Source organism: Microcaecilia unicolor, chromosome 7, assembly GCF_901765095.1.
Source record: "Microcaecilia unicolor chromosome 7, aMicUni1.1, whole genome shotgun sequence".
NCBI classification, from domain to species: Eukaryota; Metazoa; Chordata; class Amphibia; order Gymnophiona; family Siphonopidae; genus Microcaecilia; species Microcaecilia unicolor.
In genome coordinates, this window is record NC_044037.1 from 66,009,440 (window position 1) to 66,035,706 (window position 26,267).

At 42.9% G+C, this 26,267-nt stretch overlaps 1 protein-coding gene across 2 annotated transcripts in view; it reads right to left on the reverse strand.

Annotated features, from left to right (window-relative positions):
- The window catches only part of LOC115473694 (endothelin receptor type B-like), a 33,915-nt gene extending 22,790 nt beyond the window's left edge, over positions 1-11,125 (reverse strand). For both annotated transcript variants that reach the window (XM_030208724.1, XM_030208725.1), the window contains exon 1: positions 10,926-11,125. The gene's annotated coding sequence lies outside the window, so the exon portion shown is untranslated. The remainder of the gene's footprint in view (positions 1-10,925) is intronic.
- Positions 11,126-26,267: the final 15,142 nt, after the last annotated feature.

The following is a 26,267-nucleotide window of genomic DNA, read 5'->3' on the forward strand; positions in this document are numbered from 1 at the left end:
GAACTTACGTGTAACATAGTAGATGATGACAGATAAAGACCTAAATAGCTTAAGTAGTCTGCCCAGTAGAGTGTTTCAGGTTGTTTTGGCTGTTGCCAGAGGATATGGTCAAGGAGACTAACAGAGTGGGATTCAAAAGATGTTTAGACAAGTTCATGGAGGAAAAGTCCATACAAAGTTATTAGCCAGGTAGATTTGGAAGAGCCATTGCTTTTCCCTGGAAATGAGCTATGAGAAACAAATCTACCTTTTGCAATCAGATGGGTACTTGTGATCCAGGCAGAGTGCTGGGCTTGATGGACTTCGTTCTGACTCAGCATGGCTTTTCTTGTGTTCTAATTTTGTACTTGAGGCAATAGAAGTTTAAGTGCAAGATGTGTTATTCATTGAAAGGTAGCACCACTTTTGAGGAGGTATTATTTTTTTCTCCTTAAGGGCAGGGGGTCATTAACACATGGCCTGATGCTCCTCAGGGATCCTCTTAAAGGGACTGGTTTGGAAAAAAAAACATTACCCCACCACTAAATGCCCTGGTGATTAATCCCCCACCCTTTGTACTCCCTAATCTACTTAAATACCCCACCTTTATCTTCAATCTAATATCCCTACCTCCAAAAAACCCCTTCTCAAATACCCCTACCCCAATACCAATCTACCAATGGTCTCCTTGTTAGCTAATAGCCAGGCAGGAGCAGTTCCTGTCTGCAAAATGGTAGCCAAAGCCCCCTAGCAGTAGTCTTGTGTTAATTCCTCTAGGGCAGGGGTCCTTAAATTCAGTCCTCGAGGTCCACAACTCAACCTACTTTTCAAGATTTTCACAAAGAATATGTGTGAGATCTATTTGCATTCACTGCTTCCATTGCATGCAAATAGATCTCATACATATTAATTGTGGAGATCCTGAAAACCAGATTGGGTTGTCGACCTCGAGGACTGGATTTGAGGATTCCTGGTCTAGGGGGTCTGGCTACCAAACAAGGGTCATTATCAAAGTGATATGCAAGCCACAGTGAAAATAATAAGAGACCAAACAGCCTGATAACAGTTAGAGGCAGACAGGGCTATGATGTGAACAGCATCTCTGCTAAAAGTCTAGGGCAGTGGTTCCCAAACCTGGTCCTGGAGGTACCCCAACCAGTCACGTTTTCAGGATATCCACTGTGAACACCCTGGCTTTGATTTTTTTGTAGAAGGTAAGGTAATACGTTTCTGTGCATAGGTCGTGTTATTTTGTTCCATGTGCTGGCTGAAGCCCCAAACGTGTTAATTTTGCTGATATCAATGGTAGAAATGAGAGAGGGGCATGTTGGGACAACCAAAGTTCCCTTGTAGAGAGTAGGTAAGCAGCAGTTGGGAAAGATGCTCAGGAGAGGACTGATTCAGGCATTTGAAGATTGCAGAGTTTCTCAAATTTTACCCTGTTGTTAACTAGTAGCCAGTGTAGTTTCTGCAAAATTAACATAACACAGTCAGAGGACATGGCCCCTTCCAACAACCTTTCCCTGTGCTTTGTAAATGCTGGATATGTTTAATGATATATTATGAAATGCCATGGAATAGACTGTTGCAGTCATCTATTCAATTAATTATCAATATTTATATATGTATTTATGTATTAATTTATGACACTCACATATACCATGTTATGGCCAAAAAATGGCTTCAGTGTGGTTCACAATATTTATAAAATTAAAAAAGAAGAAAGGGGATAGAGCAAAAAGGAAAAAGAGGAAAAAGGATTGAACTAATTGGCAGGAAGAGTAAAGAATTGTGTGAAGAGATGAGTTTTAAGTGCTCTCTTGAAGGAGGAGAGTGAAGGTTGGTTCCTAATGTAGAGGGGAAGGTTGTTCTATAATTTTGGTCCCAGGTAATGGAATGCAGAGTCACAGCAGAGGGTGAGGTGTAGTTCTGATGAGGGTGGATGGGTGAGGAGGTGGTTATCTGCTGAATGAAGAAAACAGAGGGGGGTGTAGGGAATGAGCAGTTTGTTAATGTAAGAGGGGACAGAGGGAAGGCATGATTATAAACCATGGTGAGGATTTTCAACTTGACCAGAGCAGTAACCAGTAACCAGTGTTCATACATAAGGAGGGATGTAACATGGTCAAAGCGATGGGCATTGTGAAGGAGCTTGACAGCTGTAGATTGAACAAGTTTTATAAATGCTTAAAGGAGTAGAGTGGAATGCCAGCATACAAAGAATTACTGTAGTTAAGGTGTGAAATAATGAGGGCCAGAATAAGAGGATGAAGGAGTGGGATAGGAAGGAAAGTACAAACTGAGCGTGTATGATGTAAGGCAAAGAAAGAGGATCGAATGACAGCTTCAATTTGGGGTTTGAAAGTCAGCCTGTGCTTGAAGATAACTCCTAGAATTTTAATACAGTCTTTATAGGGTAAAGAGCAATTGTCAACAGAAGGGGTGAGATCTAAGGTGCTGCGGGGTGTGGTGAAAAGAATGGATTTTCACTTAGTGGAGTTGAGGAAGAGGAAGTTAGATTGAAGCCAGATAGAAACATGACAGAGACATTCGTTAAGACAAGAGATTGAAGAGGAAGAGTCGGTGATATGACAGAAAATGTGAATGCCTTTGGTGTAGCAGAAAGGGGTGAAGCTGTGATCTTGTATGATGGTCAAGAGTGGGGAAAGAAAAATATTGAAAAGTATAAGAACAAGTATGGAGTCCCAAGGTACACTGGACTGAAGGTCAAAGGAAGAAGTGACAGTGTGATTGAAGCCAAGTTGATAGGTCGGACCAGAGAGATATCTAGAAAACCGTGACAGCACAGTGTCTGAAATACCAATAGCTTGAAGGTGGTGAAGAAGAAGTATATGATGAGCATTATACTGAGTTTTTTGAAGTAAGTGCTCAGGTGATGAATGTGGGTTCAGTGCAAAAAAGGTGTCTTTACTAACGCTGAGATCTGAGTTTCCATTGTGAGATCATATATAATGGAAAGTCCATTATATATACAGTGCTGAGAAAAACTTGGGGAACTCCCTAAGGTGGTCTATATTTTAGAACAATTTATGCTAAAAAAAAACATGATTAGATCCCTCAGAAGAGAGATGGGAAACCCCAGTGAATAAATAGTTAGGGCAAAAAGGATGTTTTGATTAATATTCAACAAACAGATTCAATAGTAAATATCCTTACGAGAACAAGGTTGTCAACTCTTCATTTAGGGTCCCTTTTACAGCTTAGTAAAAGGGGCCCTTAGTAATTTGTGATACCTCCTTGAACAGCTAAAATTTCAAATAACTTTCTGTAACTGTCTCTCCAATTGCCCTTGAGGAATTTTGCCCATTCTTCTGTAATTAAGTAGAGAGGTGTGGTAGCCCTGTTAGTCCACTCTTAAGGTTATCAATAGAAATCAAACAAAATAAAACATGGAAAAGAAAATAAGATAATACCTTTTTTATTGGACATAACTTAATACATTTCTTGATTAGCTTTCGAAGGTTGCCCTTCTTCGTCAGATCGGAAATAAGCAAATGTGGTAGCAGATAGTATATATAAGTGAAACATCCAAGCATTACTTTGACAGTCTGACAGGGTGGGAGGGTGGGGGTGGGTAGGAGGTATGCATTGATATTCTAACAGGATCACCCATCCTGTTAGAATATCAATGAAATGCTTTGATGTCCCCATGCATACCTCCTACCCACCCCCACCCTCCCACCCTGTCAGACTGTCAAAGGCATGGTTTATAGAAAACATGTAGCGACAATTCCTATGACTAAATTTATTCGCGGCCATTTATGTCAAATAAAACCTGGTGTAAAAGCACACGACTAATTTAAGTGCAGATCAGGCACATTATATAACACTGGGCATAAATTTTCAGAACACCCATGACCTGCCAATGCCCCTCCCATGGCCATGCCCCCTTTTCAGATCCACGCAGTCCAATTTATGTGCCTCACTTTATAGAATACACTTAGAGGTTCATTTTCGAAAGAGAAAAATGTCTAAGTGTCATAAAGCACCTTTTGGACAGATTTCTTCTCAAAATGTGCAAATTGTTTTTTCAAAACCTGTTTTGCAGACGTCTATCTATGCATTTCATCTTCAGTGCATCCAAATCACAAGGGGGTATGTTGGGGGCATGCCTAACACTTGGACATTTTTCAGCCATAATGGAACAAAACAAAATGTCTAGGATGATAACTTCAACATTGTGGTCTAGACCTGCTTTTCTAACGGACAAAAAGGTGGCCTAAATGACTAGGTGACCATTGGAGGGATTCAAGGATGATCCTCCCTTACTCCCCTAGTGGTCACTAACTCCTTCCCACCCTCCAAAGATATGAATAAAAATAGTACTCACCAGCCTCCATGGCAGCCTCAGATGTTATAGCCAGGTCCATTAGAGCAGCATGCAGGCCCCTGGAGTAGTGTAGTGGTGGGTGCAGTGCACTGTAGACAGGTGGACCCAGGCCCATACACCTTCTACATGCTACACTTGTGGTGGAAACTGTGATCCCTCCAAGACTCACCAGAAACCCACTGTACCCACATATAGGTGCCCCCTTCACCCATAAGGTCTATTGTAGTGGTATACAGTTGGGGAGAGTGAGTTTTGGGTAGTTTTTGGAGGGTTCAGCAGACAAGATAAGGGAGCAACGGTGAGATGTGTACCAGGGAGCATTTATATGAAGTCCACAGAAGTGCCCCCTAAGTTGCCCCATTGCTCTCCTGGGATGTCTGGGGGACCAATCTGCTAAAAAAGCTGGCCCCTCCTATGTCCCAATGGTTTGATTTGGTGTGTGTGTGTGTTTTTTAATGGCCTAAAAAGATAGATGCACAAAGCACAAAATCTTATTCGAAACAGTATTTTTGAAAAAAAGATAGATGTTTTTTCTTTTTTTCAAAAATGGGTATATTTCCTATTTGGATTTGGTATGTTTAGCACAAAACGTCCCAAGTCCAACTTAGATGCAATATCGAAAATGCCCCTCCATGCGAGTTATGTGCATAAATTCTAATTAGTCCCAATTAGTGCTGATAATTGTTTGTCAACATCCAATTATTGGTGCCGATTGGCTTGTTAACCAATTAAATTCCATGTGCAAATTGGCTACACGTGCTGATTTGTGCATATAACTTTAGTTGCCGTTTATAGAATCTGGGGGTTGTTATATAAATGCAGATCCTCTTTAAGTTGCTTATCGACAGAACAGGTGGCAATCCTCAATAACTTAATGTACCAATTCTCTAGAAGCTTGTCTAAACTTTTTGGAGTTGAAAGATTTTGTACATTAAAGGCCCCTTTTACCAAGCTGCGTTAAAAGGGGCCCTGTTGCATCACTGGCATATAGATTTGCTGTGCACTGAAGCCCCTTTTACCATAGTGGGTAAAAGGCAGAAAAATGAAAATGGCTGTGTGGTAAGTGCAAACTTGCCAAGTGGCCATTTCCAGGAGGATACACAGAAAAAAAGCAACACTGGGCCTTCAAGACTGAGACAACAGAAGTATTTATTGATAGGTGACCCAACACGGGCCGTGTTTCGGCGTTAAACAACGCCTGCCTCAGGGGTCAGAGTTTAGAAATGGACTATGTAAAATATATACGTGTCCAATGTCTCCGTGAATGGATGTGTGAAATCTATGAAAATCAGCTTGCCTGTCAAAACGGACAGCCGCAATATAAGAAAAAACTTTTGTGGTAAACTTATCTTTTGCCAAGGCAAATTATAAAGTCGGCGAGACAGCAAACTGTTTATCTTTAATAATAAAAAAGGCACCCAAAAACTATTGAAGATAGTTTGCTGTCTCACGGAGACATTGGACACGTATATATTTTACATAGTCCATTTCCAAACTCTGACCCCTGAGGCAGGCGTTGTTTAACACCAAAACACGGCCTGTGTCGGGTCACCTATCAATAAATACTCCTGTTGTCTCAGTCTTGAAGGCCCAGTGTTGTTGTTTTTTGTGTATTTTCTATGTATGCTGTTTACCCTCTCTGTTTGGTTTGTCATTCCCAGGAGGAGCCCTTACTGCCTCCTATTTAGGAAGTGGTAAGGGATCCCGCATTAACCTGGGGGGTAAGCCCCCAGCACTACGAAATTACAAAATTTTCTGACACACCAGAAATGGCACATGGTGGGGTGGCACTACAGCCGGCTCCCGTGGTTGGCTGGTGGTAGTGCCGGATTGGCATGCGCCAACGCTGCAGTAGCTCTACTACAGTGATGTAAAGAGGTCCCTAAATGCGAAGAAGACCATAGGTATAAAATGGATTTTTTAACCATTTATCCCCTAATTCTATAAAGGGCGCTTTGAGATGTGTGTGCAAATTTGGGCACACGTGCAAATTATGTGTGCATCTTAATGAACAATTAGCCAATTAGCACCAATAATTGTCTTTTTAACAAGCTAGTATTGACACTAATTGGAATCAATTAAGATGTAAGCACATAAGTTCAGGCACGTGATCCATGCCTAAATTTTACATGTATCCCAAAAGAGGGGAAACGGAAATGGGAGGGGCATGGGCAGTTTGGGGTGAATTGTGGCTTGGTTTTTATTTACACACACAATTCTAGAATAAAGCATAGGCATTTGCACCATGTGTTTATTGGTATAAATGGATGCACCTAAATATAAGCGTGACCTCCTGGACTTAAGCGCTATTCTATAAACTTTGCCTAACTTTAGGCACGGCTTATAGAATAGCGCTCAGTGAGCCTCTTTTACAAAGCTGCGCTACTGATTCTTGGTGCAGCAAATGAGAGGAAGCCTATTCAATTCCTATGGGCTTCCTCTCATTTGCCACATGGGAATCGCTAGCGATGCTTTGTAAAATAAGCCCAGTGGATTTTTCTTATGCTGATTTTTTCAGCACCATTTATAGAATCTAGTCCTTAGCATGCGCTAATTCCATTAGCGTGCTAAGCTTTAGTAACAGGGCCCCTTTGTGAGGTTCTCTCTTAATGCTGAAGTACTCTGCTGAATGCTGAAGAGTTTCCAGCTTATTGCAGGAATAATAAAAAAAGTTTCTTCCTGACCCTTTGCATTATTTGGTGAATAACCTTTTTGTCTTTTGGAAGGGCTGTGAGACAAAGCATCCTTTTGATAGTATCATCTAAACCCTTGTCCTGTGTGTATGTTTTAAGCTTGGGGGGGGGGGGGGGGGTTGTCTTCTTATTTTTTCATTTTGTTTTACTCCTATTTGTTGTCGCTTGTGTGCCTGCTGCAGATATATAATATGACGATATTCTTTTGTTCCTCTTCGTGGCTTTTATTAAAAGGATTATCTTTGTAATTAATGATTTTGTAGGGTTAAGAGGCTGGTTTACTAAAGTGCACCAAGCAGTTAGGAGTAATTCTATAAAGTAGATCACATTTGTAAATGTTTAGAATACCCAACCTTCTATTCACCAACTCCAACTCATAATCAATAAGTGAGGAGTAAAAATATTAGGAAGGAAAAAGCCTCAGAGAATCAGTTAACATATGTAATCTTAAACTGCTCAAATTTGATCTAATCATAAATATTTAAAAAAATCTTTCCTGGTATATTTTAATCAATGTGATAAAGGTGTTCAACAGTGAAAGTATATATCAAAATAACAATGCATTAACCCCCCCCCCCCCCCCCCCCCCCCCCACAAAACTTATCTTTAGAAATATTGCTCTTCTGTTCATTATATACCAGGAAGGACATATAAAATATAAGTGCATTCAAGTTCAGCCCCAAAACTCTGAATTTTGAGGTTTCTTTTAAACCTTAAGACTCTGACCCTTTGAGATCTTGGCATACTTTAAATGTTTACTACAATTGTTTAAATCACAAGAGGATTGTGAAAAATTGCAAGACAACCTTACGAGACTGGGAAACTGGGCATCCAAATGGCAGATGATGTTTAATGTGAGCAAGTGCAAAGTGATGCATGTGGGAAAGAGGAACCCGAACTATAGCTATGTGATGCAAGGTTCCGCATTAGGAGTCACCGACCAGGAAAAGGATCTAGGAGTCATCGTTGACGATACCCAGTATGCTGCAGTGGCAAAGAAAGCAAACAGAATGCTAGGTATTATTAGGAAAGGAGTGGAAAATAAAAATGAGGATATTATAATGCCTTTGTATCACTCCATGGTGCGACTGCACCTTGAATATTGTGTGCAATTCTGGTCACCGCATCTCAAAAAAGATATAGTGGAATTAGAAAAGGCGCAGAGAAGGCGATGAAAATGATAATGGGGATGGGATGATTTCCCTATGAGGAAAGGCTGAAACGGCTAGGGCTCTTCAGCTTGGAGAGGTCTATAAAATAATGAGTGGAGTGGAACGGGTAAACTTCAATCGCTTGTTTACTCTTTCCAAAAATACTAGGACTAGGGGGCACACAATAAAGCTACAAAGTAGTAAATTTAAAATGAATCAGAGAAAATATTTCTTCACTCAACATGTAATTAAACTCTGGAATTTGATGTCAGAGAACGTGGTAAAAGCAATTAGCTTAGCAGGGTTTAAAAAAGGTTTGGTTAGCATCCTAAAAGAAAAGTCCATAAGGCATTATTAAAATGGACTTGGGAAAATTCACTGCTTATTTCTAAGATAAGCAGCATAAAAATGTATTGTACTGTTTTAGGATCTTGCCAAGTACTTGTGACCTGGATTGGCCACTGTTGGAAACAGGATACTGGGCTTCATGGACCTTCGATCTGTCCCAGTTTGGCAACACTTATGTACTTATGTTTAGTGATTACTACAAATTCACTTGTCTTATTCATGTGCTACAACTAGATTGTAAGCACTTACTGTGCTGTATACATCCAGTAATGCTGTGAAATGTTAAGTAGCGGTGGTACAAGGCTGATTTTTTTTTTTTTTATTCATATAGATTTGTGCTGGACTGCTTTCTTGTACATGTAGGATCCCTACTAAACAGCAGCTCTGAGTGTATGGGTGGAGGGTGAGGGGCATCAGAGTTCAGAATGCTGCTGGTGAGGCAGAATTGTTGGTTTGATAGATACCAGATAGAAATTGTGTGTGTGTATCTATGTGTATATTTATATTCCATTTTTTAAAAAATTGCATATGTTCTAATTTTTGTGCTTTAGGCTACTTTTCTCCTGGGGATGTTATCAGATAGCATAGTGCTATTATTCACCAGAACAACTGTTAATACAATTGAGAGATTTTTATGTGCTTCTGTACACAGGAAATGGAAGGTTATCAGTGTGTGTTGTGGGTGGGTGGGGGTGGGGGGGGGGGTGGGGGGGGGGGGGGGGGGGGGGGGGGGGGGGGGGGGGGGGGGAGAGAGAGCGAGAGGGGCAACTGAGCCATTTGGTTTGGGACTCAGAAAGAAGATGTGTTTGTTTTATATTGATTTATAACTGAAACATGATTTAATTTGCCTACTGGATTTTTTCCTTGGCTATAAACCAATTTCTTCACTTTTACACCTAAACATCTGTCTCAACTGCCATCTATAGTTGTCCTTTAGATGTATTTATTAGGAATTATTTAACCATCCTTAGGAAGGGATTTCACCCAAGAAGGTGAAACAACTTTTATAGCTTGATAAGCAAGTTACATTGTATAAATAGTACAGCAATGTAAAGGACCCAAATGTCAATGTAAAACACAATTACACAATGAAGTAAACTTGGGAATAAGCAGATCAAATCCTAGTAATAAGAATAATATGATATAGTGTCAGAAATGAAGACATTTAGCACAGTAGAACATTCATATAACAGAAATATACACTAATAAATGACAACAGACTACAAACACTACCCCACAATAGGCAACAATTATGTGTTCCAGGACTCTGGGATCTCCTACTATGCACTGGTCCAGGCCTCTGTCATTCTCTGAAAGGCCCCAGATAATGTATATGAGGCCCCTGTGCTAAAATGTAAGAGGCAAAACACGAAAAAGCTTGCAAAACACCTAAAATATGACCCCCCCCCCTAAATTTCAACATGTTTGCATATCTTTTGAGAGAAACATAGCAAATTCTGTCTCTTCTCAATTGTAAAATTCTGCAGGTAGCTCACTACATGGGAAATTTTATTTGAATGCATAAATAATGAAATCTTGTGATGCAAAAGCATGCAAGCAGGTTATTTAAGTATGCATTTTGTGAAAACAGCAATGCGGAAAAAGCCATTCTGGGAGGAAAGTTTTGCACGCAGTTTTGTTACTCTGCTCATTTACAAAAATAGAAAATGTGTGTGTGTAGAAGGTCATTAAACTGCAGGTTAGTATATCAGCCTCTTTAGTAATAAAGGGGAAACAAGAATAACATGTATTCCAAAATCAAATGCAAAAGGCAATGGAAGATTAAATCAATCAGAGCTATGTTCTTTGCATACCACCCAAAAAAAAAAAAAAAAAAAAAAAAAAAAAACAAGTTAGTGGTGGTCCCACAGCAAGAGAAGATTCTCATATTACTCTTGGCAATTTCCTAATCATTTCAGAAGTCTTCTGCTGTCTGAGCACTCCTAGATGAGGTCACACCTGTAGCTGTTTGGCACGCTGGCTTAAATTTAGTATAGAAACACTTCTAATGTTCTGCTTTTTAAAAACTGTGCTCCCATTTCTCTTTCAGACCTGGCTCTATTCGTTTTATTTATTTGTTTATTTATTTATTGCATTTTCTGTTTTTCAAGAAATGATTATTCTCACATTCTGTTCTATACAAATCTATAGATCTGTTATTAAAATAAATCCTTTTGTTTTCATATGAGTCCAAAGAATCTCAGCTGTCTATATCAGAGCCTGTTCCAATTCAATTCTTCATCACTTTGCATAGTGTTTAAAGAGTTCATGCAAACATACGTGCTGCTACAAGGAATAACATGTGGCATAAAGGTTATAAACGGTTTTAAATACAGCATACATGTTATATTATATAGCATTTTAAATATAGGTACATCTTTAGTGCTATAAGAATTAAATTACCTTTTCTTTTCACGCTTCCACTTCCTTTGGATGTAGGCAAATGATCTTGAGTTTCCTTAATTTTTTTATTTCACTACAATGCCCTTTCTGCAGATTTTAAACAAGGAGGAAGTCTGAAGTACTCTACATAGCAAAGTCCACTGCTATATCTGGGTTCCAAAGGTTCACATCCACAAGTGATTTGGGGTGGGCAGGCAAGGCTTTTGATGTTTTAGTAAATGAAATCTGTCGGGGTGGACAGTAGTTATACATAGTGCTTGAGTCTGCCCTCTGATCTCTCTGTCACTGCAGCCAATGACTGAATGCAAGGGTGTGGGGAAGCAGAGGCAGCATGACACTGGCAGGATGTCTCCTATAAGAGAAATGAAAAATAAACAGAAAGTAGAGAGTTCAGGCAGAAACGCTTGTGCATGTGTGTGTTAGAGAGGGATAATCACTTTTCTAGAGGATCTTTCTTATACAGTTTTTCCCAGATTCTACAAGTCAATTGTACAGCTCTGCACTTACATTACAAGTATTGTAATGAGGAAGATGAAATATGGTGGTTAGTTTAGTAAATGCATTTTTTTTACTGGAAGAAAGAAAATTCAATAGAGTCTATCAAAGTGGTTGAAGGGTGGGTTGGTTTGGTGTTGAGTTGGTAGTGTAGGAGTGCAGGACTGAAATTGCCATATGAATGGGGGAGGGGGGGAGAGAAGAGGGCAGTTGGATGTCTCTGTGATTTATAAGTTGTTTTGTTATGTTATTCATTGGTTTTAACCTCTGACTTGTGAACCACCTAGGACAACAAGTTTTTGCTGCTAGAGTGCTATGTTAAGACAAGGTAAGATAACATCATGGGCTGGTCCTATGTCTTAGTGACAGTGCTTGGCACTGCAATGCAGAAGCTTCCTGGTTTGATTCTTGGATCTTGTCTTCTGCTCCCTGGATCAGTTGTGATTGGGGATAAAATGGTGGGGAGGTTGGGAATCATGGCTATTGTTAAGGGTGATACTTCAGAGCAAATTCACAGGCCATGATGTAGGATTCTGGGATAAGCCCAGATGCATGGCTCTATCCTCAAGTTTGTTGCTGTAATGACCAGACTAGGAAGAGTAAGAAAGAGGGTCTATGAAAAACAGGGATAAATTCCATGGGTAGGTATGAATGATGGCTTGGGGTACCAGATCCCATCCAACTGAGTTGGAAGAATACAGGAGAAAAGAAGAACTTTAGGGGGAAAAATATCAATCATATTCTTGACTGATGGAAAGAATGCCACCATTTGCTGTAGTGTCTATTGTTTCTGTGAAAAGAAAGGTTTTGAAATATTAACAGGCTTATTTTCGAAAGAGAAGGGCGCCCATCTTCGACACAAATAGCAAGATGGGCATCCTTCTCCCAGGGTCGCCCACATCGGCATAATCGAAAGCCAATTTTGGGCGTCCTCAACTGCTTTCCGTTGCAGGGACCACCAAAGTTCACGGGGGCGTTCAGAAGCATAACGAAGGCGGGACTGGGGCTTGCTTAACACATGGCCGTCCTCGGCCGATAATGGGAAAAAGAAGGGCGTACCTGATGAGCACTTGGCCGACTTTACTTGGTCCATTTTTTCTTGTGACCAAGCCGTGAAAAGGTGCCCAAACTGACCAGATGACCACCGGAGGGAATCGGGGATGACCTCCCCTTACTCCCCCAGTGGTCACCAACCCCCTCCCACTCTAAAAAAAACTTTAAAAATATTTTTTGCCAGCCTCTATGCCAGCCTCAAATGTCATACCCAGCTCCATGACAGCAGTATGCAGGTCCCTAGAGCAGTTTTAGTGGGTGCAGTGCACTTCAGCCAGGTAGACCCTGCCCCCCCCACCTGTTACACTTGTGGTGGTAAATGTGAGCCCTCCAAAACCCACCCGAAACCCACTGTACCCACATGTAGGTGCCCCCCTTCACCCCTTAGGGCTATGGTAGTGGTGTACAGTTGTGGGTAGTGGGTTTTGGGGGGGCTCAGCACCCAAGGTAAGGGAGCTATGCACCTGGGAGCAATTTCTGAAGTCCACTGCAGTGCCCCCTAGGGTATCCGGTTGGTGTCCTGGCATGTGAGGGGGACCAGTGCACTATGAATTCTGGCTCCTCCCATGACCAAAGGGCTTAGATTTGGTCATTTTTGAGATGGGCATCCTCGGTTTCCATTATGGCTGAAAACCGGGCACGACCATCTCTAAGGTCGACCATCTCAACATTTAGGTCGACCATCTCTAAGGTTGACCTAAATGTTGAGATTGGGTGTCCCCGACTGTATTATTGAAATGAAAGATGGCCGCCTATCTTGTTTCGATAATATGGGTTTCCGCGCCCCTTCGTGGGGCCGTCCTGCGAGGACGCCCTCATGAAAACTTGGACGCCCCTTCAATTATGCCCCTCTAAGTGTGTTGTTTACTAACAATGCACATTATTTATTGCTGGACCTGTTTTTTGTCCAATGACCCCTATGGTAACTAGAATGTGTTAATATCATTTGTATATGCCAACATTTAATGATAGAACATCTAAATGATTAAATGATAAATAAAGTCTTACCACTAAGGGCTAGATTCAGTAAATGGAGTCCACAGATGAGCGCCGAAAAAAATTGGTGCCCAGTGCTATTCTTGCTCCCAGCATGAGCACTCTTTATAGATTAGCATTGGATGCCAGCTTTGAACGTGAGGACCAACAGAAATCAGGTGTAAATCCTAGTGTGCAAATTGGGCACACATTTGCGGTATTCTGTAATACTGTGTGCAGTTTTCCAGAATGCCCCTGATCTGCCTATGACCCTCCCATGGGAATGCCCCCTTTGCAGTTGTACACAGATACACTTAGGGGCTATCCTATAACTGGGCATGTACAGTGGTGGAAATAAGTATTTGATCCCTTGCTGATTTGTAAGTTTGCCCACTGACAAAGACATGAGCAGCCCATAATTGAAGGGTAGGTTATTGGTAACAGTGAGAGATAGCACATCACAAATTAAATCCGGAAAATCACATTGTGGAAAGTATATGAATTTATTTGCATTCTGCAGAGGGAAATAAGTATTTGATCCCCCACCAACCAGTAAGAGATCTGGCCCCTACAGACCAGGTAGATGCTCCAAATCAACTCGTTACCTGCATGACAGACAGCTGTCGGCAATGGTCACCTGTATGAAAAACACCTGTCCACAGACTCAGTGAATCAGTCAGACTCTAACCTCTACAAAATGGCCAAGAGCAAGGAGCTGTCTAAGGATGTCAGGGACAAGATCATACACCTGCACAAGGCTGGAATGGGCTACAAAACCATCAGTAAGACGCTGGGCGAGAAGGAGACAACTGTTGGTGCCATAGTAAGAAAATGGAAGAAGTACAAAATGACTGTCAATCGACAAAGATCTGGGGCTCCACGCAAAATCTCACCTCGTGGGGTATCCTTGATCATGAGGAAGGTTAGAAATCAGCCTACAACTACAAGGGGGGAACTTGTCAATGATCTCAAGGCAGCTTGGGACCACTGTCACCACGAAAACCATTGGTAACACATTACGACATAACGGATTGCAATCCTGCAGTGCCCGCAAGGTCCCCCTGCTCCGGAAGGCACATGTGACGGCCCGTCTGAAGTTTGCCAGTGAACACCTGGATGATGCCGAGAGTGATTGGGAGAAGGTGCTGTGGTCAGATGAGACAAAAATTGAGTTCTTTGGCATGAACTCAACTCGCCGTGTTTGGAGGAAGAGAATGCTGCCTATGACCCAAAGAACACCGTCCCCACTGTCAAGCATGGAGGTGGAAATGTTATGTTTTGGGGGTGTTTCTCTGCTAAGGGCACAGGACTACTTCACCGCATCAATGGGAGAATGGATGGGGCCATGTACCGTACAATTCTGAGTGACAACCTCCTTCCCTCCGCCAGGGCCTTAAAAATGGGTCGTGGCTGGGTCTTCCAGCACGAAAATGACCCAAAACATACAGCCAAGGCAACAAAGGAGTGGCTCAGGAAGAAGCACATTAGGGTCATGGAGTGGCCTAGCCAGTCACCAGACCTTAATCCCATTGAAAACTTATGGAGGGAGCTGAAGCTGCGAGTTGCCAAGCGACAGCCCAGAACTCTTAATGATTTAGAGATGATCTGCAAAGAGGAGTGGACCAAAATTCCTCCTGACATGTGTGCAAACCTCATCATCAACTACAGAAGACGTCTGACCGCTGTGCTTGCCAACAAGGGTTTTGCCACCAAGTATTAGGTCTTGTTTGCCAGAGGGATTAAATACTTATTTCCCTCTGCAGAATGCAAATAAATTCATATACTTTCCACAATGTGATTTTCCGGATTTAATTTGTGATGTGCTATCTCTCACTGTTACCAATAACCTACCCTTCAATTATGGGCTGCTCATGTCTTTGTCAGTGGGCAAACTTACAAAATCAGCAAGGGATCAAATACTTATTTCCACCACTGTAAGTATATTTATTTATTTATTTTATTTATTTATGAACATTTATACCCCATTTTTTTCCACATTAAGCAGACTCAAAGTGGCTTACAATGTACAGGAATCAATTACAATTACATTAGATAGGGTAAAAGGAACAGGGTAGGAAGTAAAAGGGAAAGGGCAAGAGGGTCTAAAATGGACTGTGGAAGACCAGATGCTGAGATGGATCAGAGTGGCTTGAACAGCTCTTGGTTAGGCAATCCATAATTGGGAACTGTAGGAATACCAAGGAAGCGCAGGTGAGGTGCAGAAGAATCAGCAGTATGCGGCCTGAAGAGTGGAAGAAGTCAACGGAGGCAGACAATATCAGCTGGATCCGACAACTCAAAAAGAAGCAAGTCCCCAGCAAGGTGCAGCCAAACTCGAATAGACTCTCCAACACGAAGCAGCTGCCAACGCGCAGCAGCTGAGATGGGCAATGTAGAAGACGACCCCGATCTGGTCCGTGACTAAGCCAAGCGGCAAGTGGCTCAGGCGGAGCTCGCAGGAAGAAGGCCCACAATGCAGAGACGCCAACGGCCCGGCGGAAAGGCTGTAGGAATAACTGAACCAGCCGGCCACCAGCCCAGCCCACTCCCAGAACTGCATTGCTCCCGATCAAGAACTGGTCTACGCACTCCGGCACCCACCACCGCACCGCTGATGCAATCGGGCTCTCCACCGGCCAACCAACAAGCTGACGATCAGGAGCAACGGACAAACGCTCCCTATGGTAGATATAGTTATTACTATCTTACGGTGTTACGGGCCGAGGCCAGTAGAAAAGAGATAGGCAGAGCTCCGAAGTACCGAATGAAGCTGTGACGGTCAAAATTGGGCCAATCTGCAGTCAAGCAATCTGTACCAATCTGCCATTTCAGCTCCGGTTTGGTGCCTTTCATCCACTGGAATGTGTTTCTGCACTGAAATTTGGGTGCAGAATAAGCGCCTAACCTTGTTCGTCATTTATAGAATTTCTCAGTAAATGACTAAGGCCAATATTTTAGAAGCCTTAAACTGGCACTTTTATATGGAATGGCATTCACATGGAAATCACGATATTAGAATGGCTGTGATTTACTCATGTATGCACATTGAGATATCCGCATTTCAAAGAGGCATGTTGAGCGCATGACACAGTCAGTCTGCAACCTCACTCTGCATTACACAATTTCTGAGCAACTTTCTCACTTGTACCTCAGACCATATAGACTTCCTACACACTGTGCAGCTCAGACTGCAAAATATGACCTAGTTTTATGAAATAACCTATTTCCCATCTGTGCACTCTTGTGACTATTAGGCCACCAAAAGAAAAATAGGAGGCCACTGCAACAGAAAGTCCTTTCACACCTTCAACATGCAAGCAATCACAGATGTCATCCCAAGATTCTGAGGCTCCTGTCATGATGTGTACATCCTGACTTAGGGCCCAATGCACAAAGCTTACTGTGCTGACAATGTTTGCTTTAGACTGGTTGTAGTCAGTCTAAAGCAATTGTTATTTAGCATCTAATACACAAAGGGCTTATGTGTGACTTTAACCATTTGCCGTAGCAGCTACCGAGAATCTTATGCAAATGTAATACAATGAGTGTTGGTAAGTGCTCCCACCCGAAATAAGCACAAGGCAATGTATTATCATGAACATTCCATGTGATGTACAGAAAAGAGCACCTACCTTTAACATACTAGATTTTACAGCAGGTCAGGAGCTGTTGGAGGAGCCCTGTGTAGTTTCCTTCTCCCATCAGTCTCTGCCTCCTGACCACCCTCTGGCCTGCTGCAGGGAGCCCTCCCCTCATTCCGGCACTCTGCTACCCTCGGAGAATGATCAGTCCTTTCTTTTTCTTTTTCTCCCCACATGTCACTCTCCTGTTGCTTATTGCTTCCTACCTGTACTTCCCCTTTTGCCTCGGTCTGTTGGGGCCATGTGATAAACGATGTTGGTGACAGGGCTGAAGAAGCAGTTCCACAAGGCTAGCCAAGTAAGAGCCACTGACCCACAGGCTGAATCAGTGTACACCCAGAGCCCAGGCACGACGCCCTTGATTCCCAGGAAACAGTCCGGTTCTCTGCATGTGCTAGGTGCCTGAGTCGCTAACAGTGACCGAAGCACAAAGGAATTTCCGTGCATCTCATTTGCAGACAGTCCTCTTTGTATATCGGTTGCTGTTTTCGACTCGGTAAGTTCTCCCATGGCTGCCGTATTTAATGGCGCTCTTTGTGAATCAGGGCCTCACTCTGGCATCCAAGACAGGTTCAAGAATGGCCAGATCACTGGAGATGGCTGCTAAGTCCTGCATGACCAAACACACGCAGCCACTGCATGCTAGAAACTCCTGCTGCCCCCTCTCAGCTCCCTCAATAGTTCCTGATATACCAGTTCAGTTCCTGTCCACCACACCTTCCTGCATGCCTCTCAATGTGTGACTGTCCTCTTTTGTTCCCAAACCACATAGGTGATAGAGGTTATCCACAAAGGAGGTGACTCAAGAGCTCCTAGTGGCATCCTTGATGGAGGCAGAGGAGTAGTATAACAGGCTCTCCTGCCAAACCAGGATACTAATAGAGAGGGCCTTTGGCTTCCTCAAAACCCACTTCTGCTGTCTGTCAGATCTGGTAAATAACTACTCTATTGCCCTACAAGGTGTGTGGCATTTTTATGACATGTACCATGCTCCACAATCTAGCCCTAAACCATAGATAACCCCTTCTGGAAGGTTACCAAAGGTGCAGATGTGCCTAGAGGTGCCATAGTGGTGGTGTTGCTTGTATGTAGCTGGCAAAGGTCACTTCATAGCCCACTCACCTCCTACTACTGCATAGATGCTACCTCCTGTGATAGGGAATCTAACTGATTCAGCAGCCTATCATTCTTGTAGATCTAGCTTCCTATCCCTTTGGGTGCGGAGCCTCTTGTTCTGTGCCAGAAGCTGGTTACCACACTGAGCAAGTTTTTCTGCACTCCTAGCTGTCTGACAAGCACCCTGTGGATCTGCACCTAGGAATTCTTCAGCTGGCTCTGCATGGTCAAGGTAGTGTAATGAAGGTGAGATAGGTTCCTCTGCTAGATCCTCAATAGCCCCTTAATTGGCCCTGCAATCCAGCACCATGGTGCTCCTCCTCAGCTGTTTGACTATCTTGCTCTATTCCATCCTTTCTGCAGGTTTACTTAGTAGCTTGATCACCTGACATGACATGGCTGCACCCTGGCTTTTCATCTTCAGAGGCTGGAGTATCGGCTGCAGGTAGGAAACAATACCTCAGAATAGGTATCTTGTTGCCATAGTCAGGTATACTTATGATTGCACAGATGCCCAAGTTCCAGTGCTCCTCCCTTCCAAGGCATACAGAGAATGTTGTTCCAGCTACATGTAAAAGCTCAGCTAGCTTGTGGCTCAGACCTTCACCATGAAGCATGTATAGCAGTGATGGCGAACCTATGACACGCGTGCCAGAGAGGGCACGCAGAGCCCTCTCTGTTGGCACGCGCGCCATCGCCTCACCCACCGGAAGTTTGTTCCTTCTGCCCTTCGAGTTCCAGGCCTCCTCCCTCCGAATTTTAAAAGTAATCTATTTTACCTCGTCGGGGTTAGGGCGGCAGCATGCAGGCTCGGCTCGGTGCTTAGTTCCGTTTTCCCTTCTCTCTCTCTCAGCTCTGGTCCCGCCCTCATTTCCTGTTTCTGCAAGGGCGGGGCCAGAGCTGAGAAAGAGAGAAGAGAAAATGGAACTAGGCACCGAGCTGAGCCTGCATGGTTTTTACCGCTGCTGCCGCCCTAACCCAGACAAGGTAAGATAGATGACTTTTAAAATTTGGAGTGAGGGGGCCTGGAACTCGAAGGGAGGGGGGGGAGGGACCCTGGAACTGGGAGGGAGGGGGCCTGGAACTTGGAGGCAGGTGGAGGGGGGACGAGGGAGGGGGGATGAGGGGGGAATGCACCACCTGTTAAATTGCCCTGTTGGCACTTTGCGATAAATAATTAGATTTTGGATTGCTGTTTGGGCACTCGGTCTCTGAAAGGTTCGCCATCACTGATGTATAGTCTTACATTTGGAGGTCACTTAATCCACACGAACACAGGTCTGTAAAATCCATCTGTGGTCACCAGTGAGGACAGCATTATATACTACAAGTGTCTGATGTGCACCACATCATCTCCATATATTCTACAGACAGCAGAGTGCATGTATGCAATGCACATCACATCACATATGTGCCATTTGTTCATCCCCACACCTTGTACACCCAAAAGGCCTAGTTTACTGTGGTCAAAGGGCTTGATGTGTTGCTCTGGATGTGCTGGGAAATGCACATATCCTTCATTGCCAACTCTAAGCTAGGGGTTACATGTTGCATGCAATGCATGGGTAAATGTCTTGCATCAACATCATCCATAATTGAGTCCTGTACATCCTATGGTATCAGCTCCCAGAGTATAATAGCACCTGAGGCAGCAGGCTATGACATCATTTGAAAATAAAACAAAACTAGAAGGAGCCTCATTTGTTTAAAGCAGGAGAAAACCTCCCTTGGGAACCTAACACTTCACATCTCTATCAGAGTAGTGGGGGCTCATAGAACCTGGGCAAGAAGAATCAAAAGAGATGCACTTTCTCTAGAGCTTTCATGTGGCAGCACAAACCCCCTGCACATATGGCTGGAACCTGTTCTGGGGATATGAAAAGGCAACAGTCCATGTGAGGGTTACATGACAGCTATGCACAGCAGTACACCTAGAAAAGGAGCATGGGTTTTAGATAGACACAGAGGAGTGAGTTATGGGGCTTTAGAGCAGAGGTGTGTAACCATTACTTTTTGTTTATCTCTAAAGGGTGTGGTATCGAGCTGGCTCATTCTCTGTAAGGTGTCCTCATCCACTATCTCTAGAAGGATCTAGTCTGCCTCTGTCAGTGACTCCACCTGGGCTATGCGATTGACTTTGCCCTTCACATTTCACATCAACTAACTCCACTTTACCTTAGGGTCTTTGGCATTTTTATTATTGTGAAAGATGTCATTCATTTTGTGGCAGAGTGGAGGAGTGGCCTAGTGGTTAGGGTGGTGGACTTTAGTCCTGGGGAACTGAAGAACTGAGTTCAATTCCCACTTCAGGCACAGGCAGCTCCTTGTGACCCTGGGCAAGTCACATAACCCTCCATAGCCATATTGAGCCAGCCATGAGTGGGAAAGCACAGGGTACAAATGTAACAAAAAAAAGATGTCATTTATTTTATAGCATATCCCCTCCCTTCCCCTTCCCTATATTTTCTGCTTGGTGAATGCACTAACTCTGGCCTGCTGGGACAAATAGGGTCCTTTGGTTTTCATGATCTCCTTCACTATTGCATCTACCTCAGCAGGTGAGAAGTTGGTCTTTCTGGCAGAAAGTCTTAGGGGTCCTTTTACGAAGCTGCGGCAAAAAGGGGCTGTTTTTGACGCATGTCGAGGCCCCTTTTTACCGCAGTGGGTAAAAAGCAGGATTTTTTTTAAAGGAATGGATGTTCGGCAAGTGAAGCATCTGCCTTGTGCCTATTTCAGGTGGGAGCACTTACCACCACTCATTGAGGTGGCGGTAAGAGCTTCCGCGCTACTCCGGCGGTAACCAGGCAGTGCGTGGCACTGCCCAATTGCTGCCGGGTACACACTGGCAGTACAAAAATAATAATATTTTTGTAGCACTAGAAATGGCGTGAACTGGGGTGGGAACTACTACCAGTCTGGCAGTACTTCCTCTTTAGCGACCAGTAAACCCGCGTTGGGCTTACCGTCGCTTTGTAAAAGGGCCCTTTCTTTGGAAGCCATGGTACTGGGGTTTTGGCAACACAGACCTGAGGGCTTCTAAAATGGAGTGCTATATGTTTACAGTTTATTCACACTTGCTGTACTGCTTGGTCACAACAGAGATCAGTTCTCAGCTCCTGAGAAAGCAATGATTGTTACACAAGATGCTGAGTTACACAAGATGCTGAGTTAGTAGGCTAACATGTGAGAACCAAACTGAGCAAAGTACAGGCCTTAGGCCTAGCCCTTAGGAACAGGCCTAAGCTTAGGAAAGCATATACACTTTGTAAAAGGGCCCTTTCTTTGGAAGCCATGGTACTGGGGTTTTGGCAACACAGACCTGAGGGCTTCTAAAATGGAGTGCTATATGTTTACAGTTTATTCACACTTGCTATACTGCTTGGTCACAAAAGAGATCACAGCAGTTCACAATAAAATCATATAAAATATATTAAAAGAAGCAGAACTCCAATAATAATAATTTAGGACAAGAACAGTTACAAAGAAACAAACACACAGAACAAAAGTCCCAAACACACCTACACCCCACATAGAGCTTTTATACACAAAGAGAAGGTGGCCTATTGGACTTTAGCATTTTTTCTTTTAGATTGCTAGTGGTGGTCCATGGTGGTGGTGATTATGCAGCTTCTGTGAATATGTAATTATTTTAGGTGGGTGGAAATGGTCCTTTTATTGATATGTATATATTTGAATTGATTCACAATGGTGTTTTTATCATGTTGTGTATGAAGTGTGGAAGGTAGGGTTCGGGGCAATCCCAAATCCTTGTACGTGTATACATTGTCAGTTGGTGCTGCCCTGGTGCTCTAACATATTGCCATGAGGGAGGCAGATGGTATTCTCATGGCTTGGGACCCTTGTCTGGGGTGAGGCTAAGACGCCTGCCTTCATGGGTTTGCTAGTTTGTATTAAGGCAGGTTCCAATTTGTTCATAGGAACTCTCTGTAAGGTTCTTTGAATGGTTCATCTCAGAAATAAAATGTGGTTATCTGTTACTCATCATTATTGTGTCATGTCATTTTTCCAGCATTAATTTGGTTTTTGGTATGACTCCATCAGACTCTTTTTACAGTCTTTACAGAGGCACCGGCAATAATAAAACTGTAATCTTTGCTGTCATTGGTGCATAGGTGCATGTTTGACAAATATAGTCAAGGGAAAGGTGTGCTACTTTTGTTTTTTTATAAATTGATTCCAAATGTTTTTAAATTTGGTCATATTACCCTTAATTTAATAAATTAATTTTTTCATTGCAATTGTAGCTCAAATTTGTTTAAACAATTCTTCGTTAATAGGTGTTTTTTTTCCCATTTCCCAAAATGTTGTTATTACATTAGATTCTAGATGTCTTTTAAAGAAACTTCAGGAGGAACAGTTCAACAGCATACTGCAAGGAGGGCAGATTGAAGTTTGGTTCCTTCTAAAACAAACAAACAAAAGATAAAACAGCAAAGGGGACACTCCCAAACAACTACAAACCAATAACCTGTCTGCCAAAAATGAATAATAGTGGACACAGTCCAGGACCATTTGGATAGTGTAACCTCACGGCCACGGGGCTGAGTGATACGGTCACCACAGCCTGGCCCCAGACTGTTTTTCTCTTTTACCCTCAGAGTTCAGTGGCTTGGAATTTCACAAGGTCCTTTGTAATCCACCAGCCCATGGGACGGGCTATATGGTAATCCACAACCAGGGTAATCTCACTCAGCCTCTTAGCATTTATAGTCTGGAGGATTACCCTCTTAGCTGTCCCACAACTTGGGACTACAGCTCCTAGGCGGGTGTGGTCCCTCAGTGTTTCCTGGATTCCACCACCCCTCAGCCTCAAACTCCATCTGAAACAATCCATCCCTTCCCCTTCCCCCCCTCGAAAGGGGAGGGGAGCAGTGGGGCTCGCCCATCTTCCCCTTTTCTCTCGCTTCCTCAGTTTTCCTGATGAGGGAGAAAGTCCTGTTGCAACCCCCCAAGTCAAACAGTTCACTTTTATCACAGCACAAACCCTAAGAATCTCTCTTCCGCTTCAGCCTTCTCTTCCCTTACCCACCTACTAACAGGCCAGGGGAATGTAAGGGTCCCACCCTTTCACTGTCAGCACCAACTCCTGACAACCAACCACATGACCCAGGTTGAAACATTCATTCCGTAATCCCTCTTCCGATGCAGCCACCTTTTCCCTCCATGCATTAAGCCAGAGAACCAGGCTGCCATCTGCCCTCTTAATTCTCTACCTTTAGTTTTAGCAAGAGCAGAGATATCCATGGGCGCCTCTTCCAGGCACTCCTCTCTCTCTCTCTCTCCACCCCCTCCTGATTGCCAATCCATGGGTTCTTCTAAACTCATCCCTCCCAGCTGCTCTTCATTCCCTGATTGAACTTGTTCAGAGTGTCCTGCTTCCCCTTAGTCTTCTGGGACTGGTAGTGTGAACCACTCTTACGTGCTCTACCCTGTGTCTCCCCCAGGGGCTGCCGGGAATTGTAGTCCCTGGCTCTACTTTGTGTCTCCCTCAGGGGCTGCTGGGAATTGTAGTTTTTGACTTTCCCTATTGCATCTGGGATAGGTGACCAGCTGCTTTCCCTAGCATGCTGGATCCTTGGGGACCGGAATCTATGGCGCCCACCCCTGCGGGAGGACTCCGGCCACCCCAAAGGAGCCTTTCTCTCTCTTTCCCTAGCAATTACCCCCCTCTCTGTCCTTGTACTCTTCACAATAGAAACAATTTACTTTCAGTGGAACAAAATGAAAACCATCAAAACATCAGAGACATGAAAAATCAGTTTCAGATTGATAAAATGAGCTTGGAAATCAGCAACTGAACTTTGACTCATTGCCACACACCTGGATTTTGAAATGCCTGCAAACAACTAAATCAGAAAATTTGTTCAGAAAGCAATGGGGTCAGTGGGAAATAGAACTGGCAGCTGGTAGTGAAGAAGTGGGTCAAATGAACATCAGGAGAAGAATAGTCCAGGGAGACTCACTCTCACTTTTGTTAATGAATGCTATAATTCCACTGCCAGTCCTTAGACGATCAGACTGGAAAGACGTCTCCCCAAATTTTGCATCTACTGTACACGGATGATTTCAAGCTCTATGGAAAATCACAACTGGAAATCGAATCACTAAAGCACCAAACTCAGCCAAGAGCATCTGGCAGGCTGTGCAAAGCCACAATAATAATAATAATAATAATAGTATTAATAATCATAAATTGCACAGACTGACTACAAAACCACAAACTTCCAAATTGGATCCTCTCAGTGAACTAATACATAGTACAAATTCAAATATAAACGAAAACAATGACCTCAGTGTACCTTCACTGAAATATTGTAAGTCTGTATTTCTTAAGGCTATAACATAACATCAACATCAACTTACTAACTTATCTTAGATGTTTCTGTGCTGGGTACTGTGACTTTGTGCACTCTGGGCACATACCCCTGGATTCTGTTTATATTTGGGTGCCCAAATTTACACGCAATTGGGGAATATCACATGCAACTAAATTAACAAGCCATTAGCAACCAATACTTGAGTGCTAATCATCAATTATTGATATCTAATTGGCACAAATTTAAAGTTGCATGCACAACTACATATGCACGATTCTATAAAGAATCAAGCCTACATCTTCTTGTGTGCAACTGAAAAGGGAGTGTGTCCATGGGAAGGGCATGGATGGGTCAGGGGCATTTCCAACAGTTCAGCGAACTGTTATAGAAAAATAGGTGCTACTTCTATTTGTCAAATGCTAGTGTAATTTGCTTAATGCACCTACATAGCTAGTGCAGAATCTTACACCAGCCCATGAGCTGGTGTAAATGTTTGTATCTATATTTTTCAAGTTTGCACATAAATTGCAGTATTTTATAATCTTCAAGTGCACATGCTCTTACCAAACTCCATCCATGCGGACGCCCACTGTCAAAGTAAACTGGCCAGCATTTGAAAAGAGGCCGTTAATGCATATATGTGACCACATTATGCGTGTTAATGTCTAAAATCTGCCTAATGAGCACATACTTTATGCTCCCTTTATAAATTTCTCCCAAGTTATGAAACAGGAAACAATTTTCTATAAAATCTTTATCCCTTTTTAATGGTATACAATTTAATACAGATTTTACTGTATTTATCTAGATATCAGAGGTCATTTTATAAAGCTTTTCACAGGCGAACATAAAACTGCATAGTTGAATGTGCGGGATGTAAAGTACAACTCACAAAAAAACTCCAGACCGCCCAAAATACAGCAGCCAGATTGATAAATGGTAAAACACGATTTGAAAGTGCTAAACCTCTATGAAAAAGTTACACTGGCTCCCAATCAAAGAACAGATCATCTTCAAAATCTGCAGTTTGGTCCACAAAATTATCTATAGCGTAGTCCCAGGATACATGACAGACCTAATAGATCTACCAACCAGAAACAGAATCAGATCAGCATGATCATATCTAAACCTACATTATCCAAACTGTAAAGGACTAAGATACAAAACAACTTACGCATCCAGTTTCTACTACATAAGCGCACAACTATGGAACGGACTCCCAAATGCTGTGAGAACAATCCATGACCTCTTAAACTTCAGGAAATCACTCAAAACTCATCTCTTCAAAAAGGCCTATCCCACTGATACAACATAAATCCCTGCGCCCAGCAACACAGCATAACTAATGATCATACTGGACAATTTATAATCTTCACTTTCTTCGACCCCATGACGCCTGATCCACACCTACCTCATCTGATCACAATATAGCTTTGTATCTGCTATCTACCGAATTGACAAACGCCTCTATGGTACTATGTAAGCCACATTGAGCCTGCAAATAGGTGGGAAAATGTGGGGTACAAATGTAACAAATAAATAAAAATGTATAAGTATGCTCAATGACAAGATTACGCACACTTTGGGCTAGATTCTATATATGGCGCCTGAAAAATCTGTGCAGCAAAACATACATCTAGGAGTATTCTCTAAGGTACGCCTAAATTTTATAGAATAGCCTTAAATTTCTGTGCGGTACATAGAATACACCGAGTTCCACACAA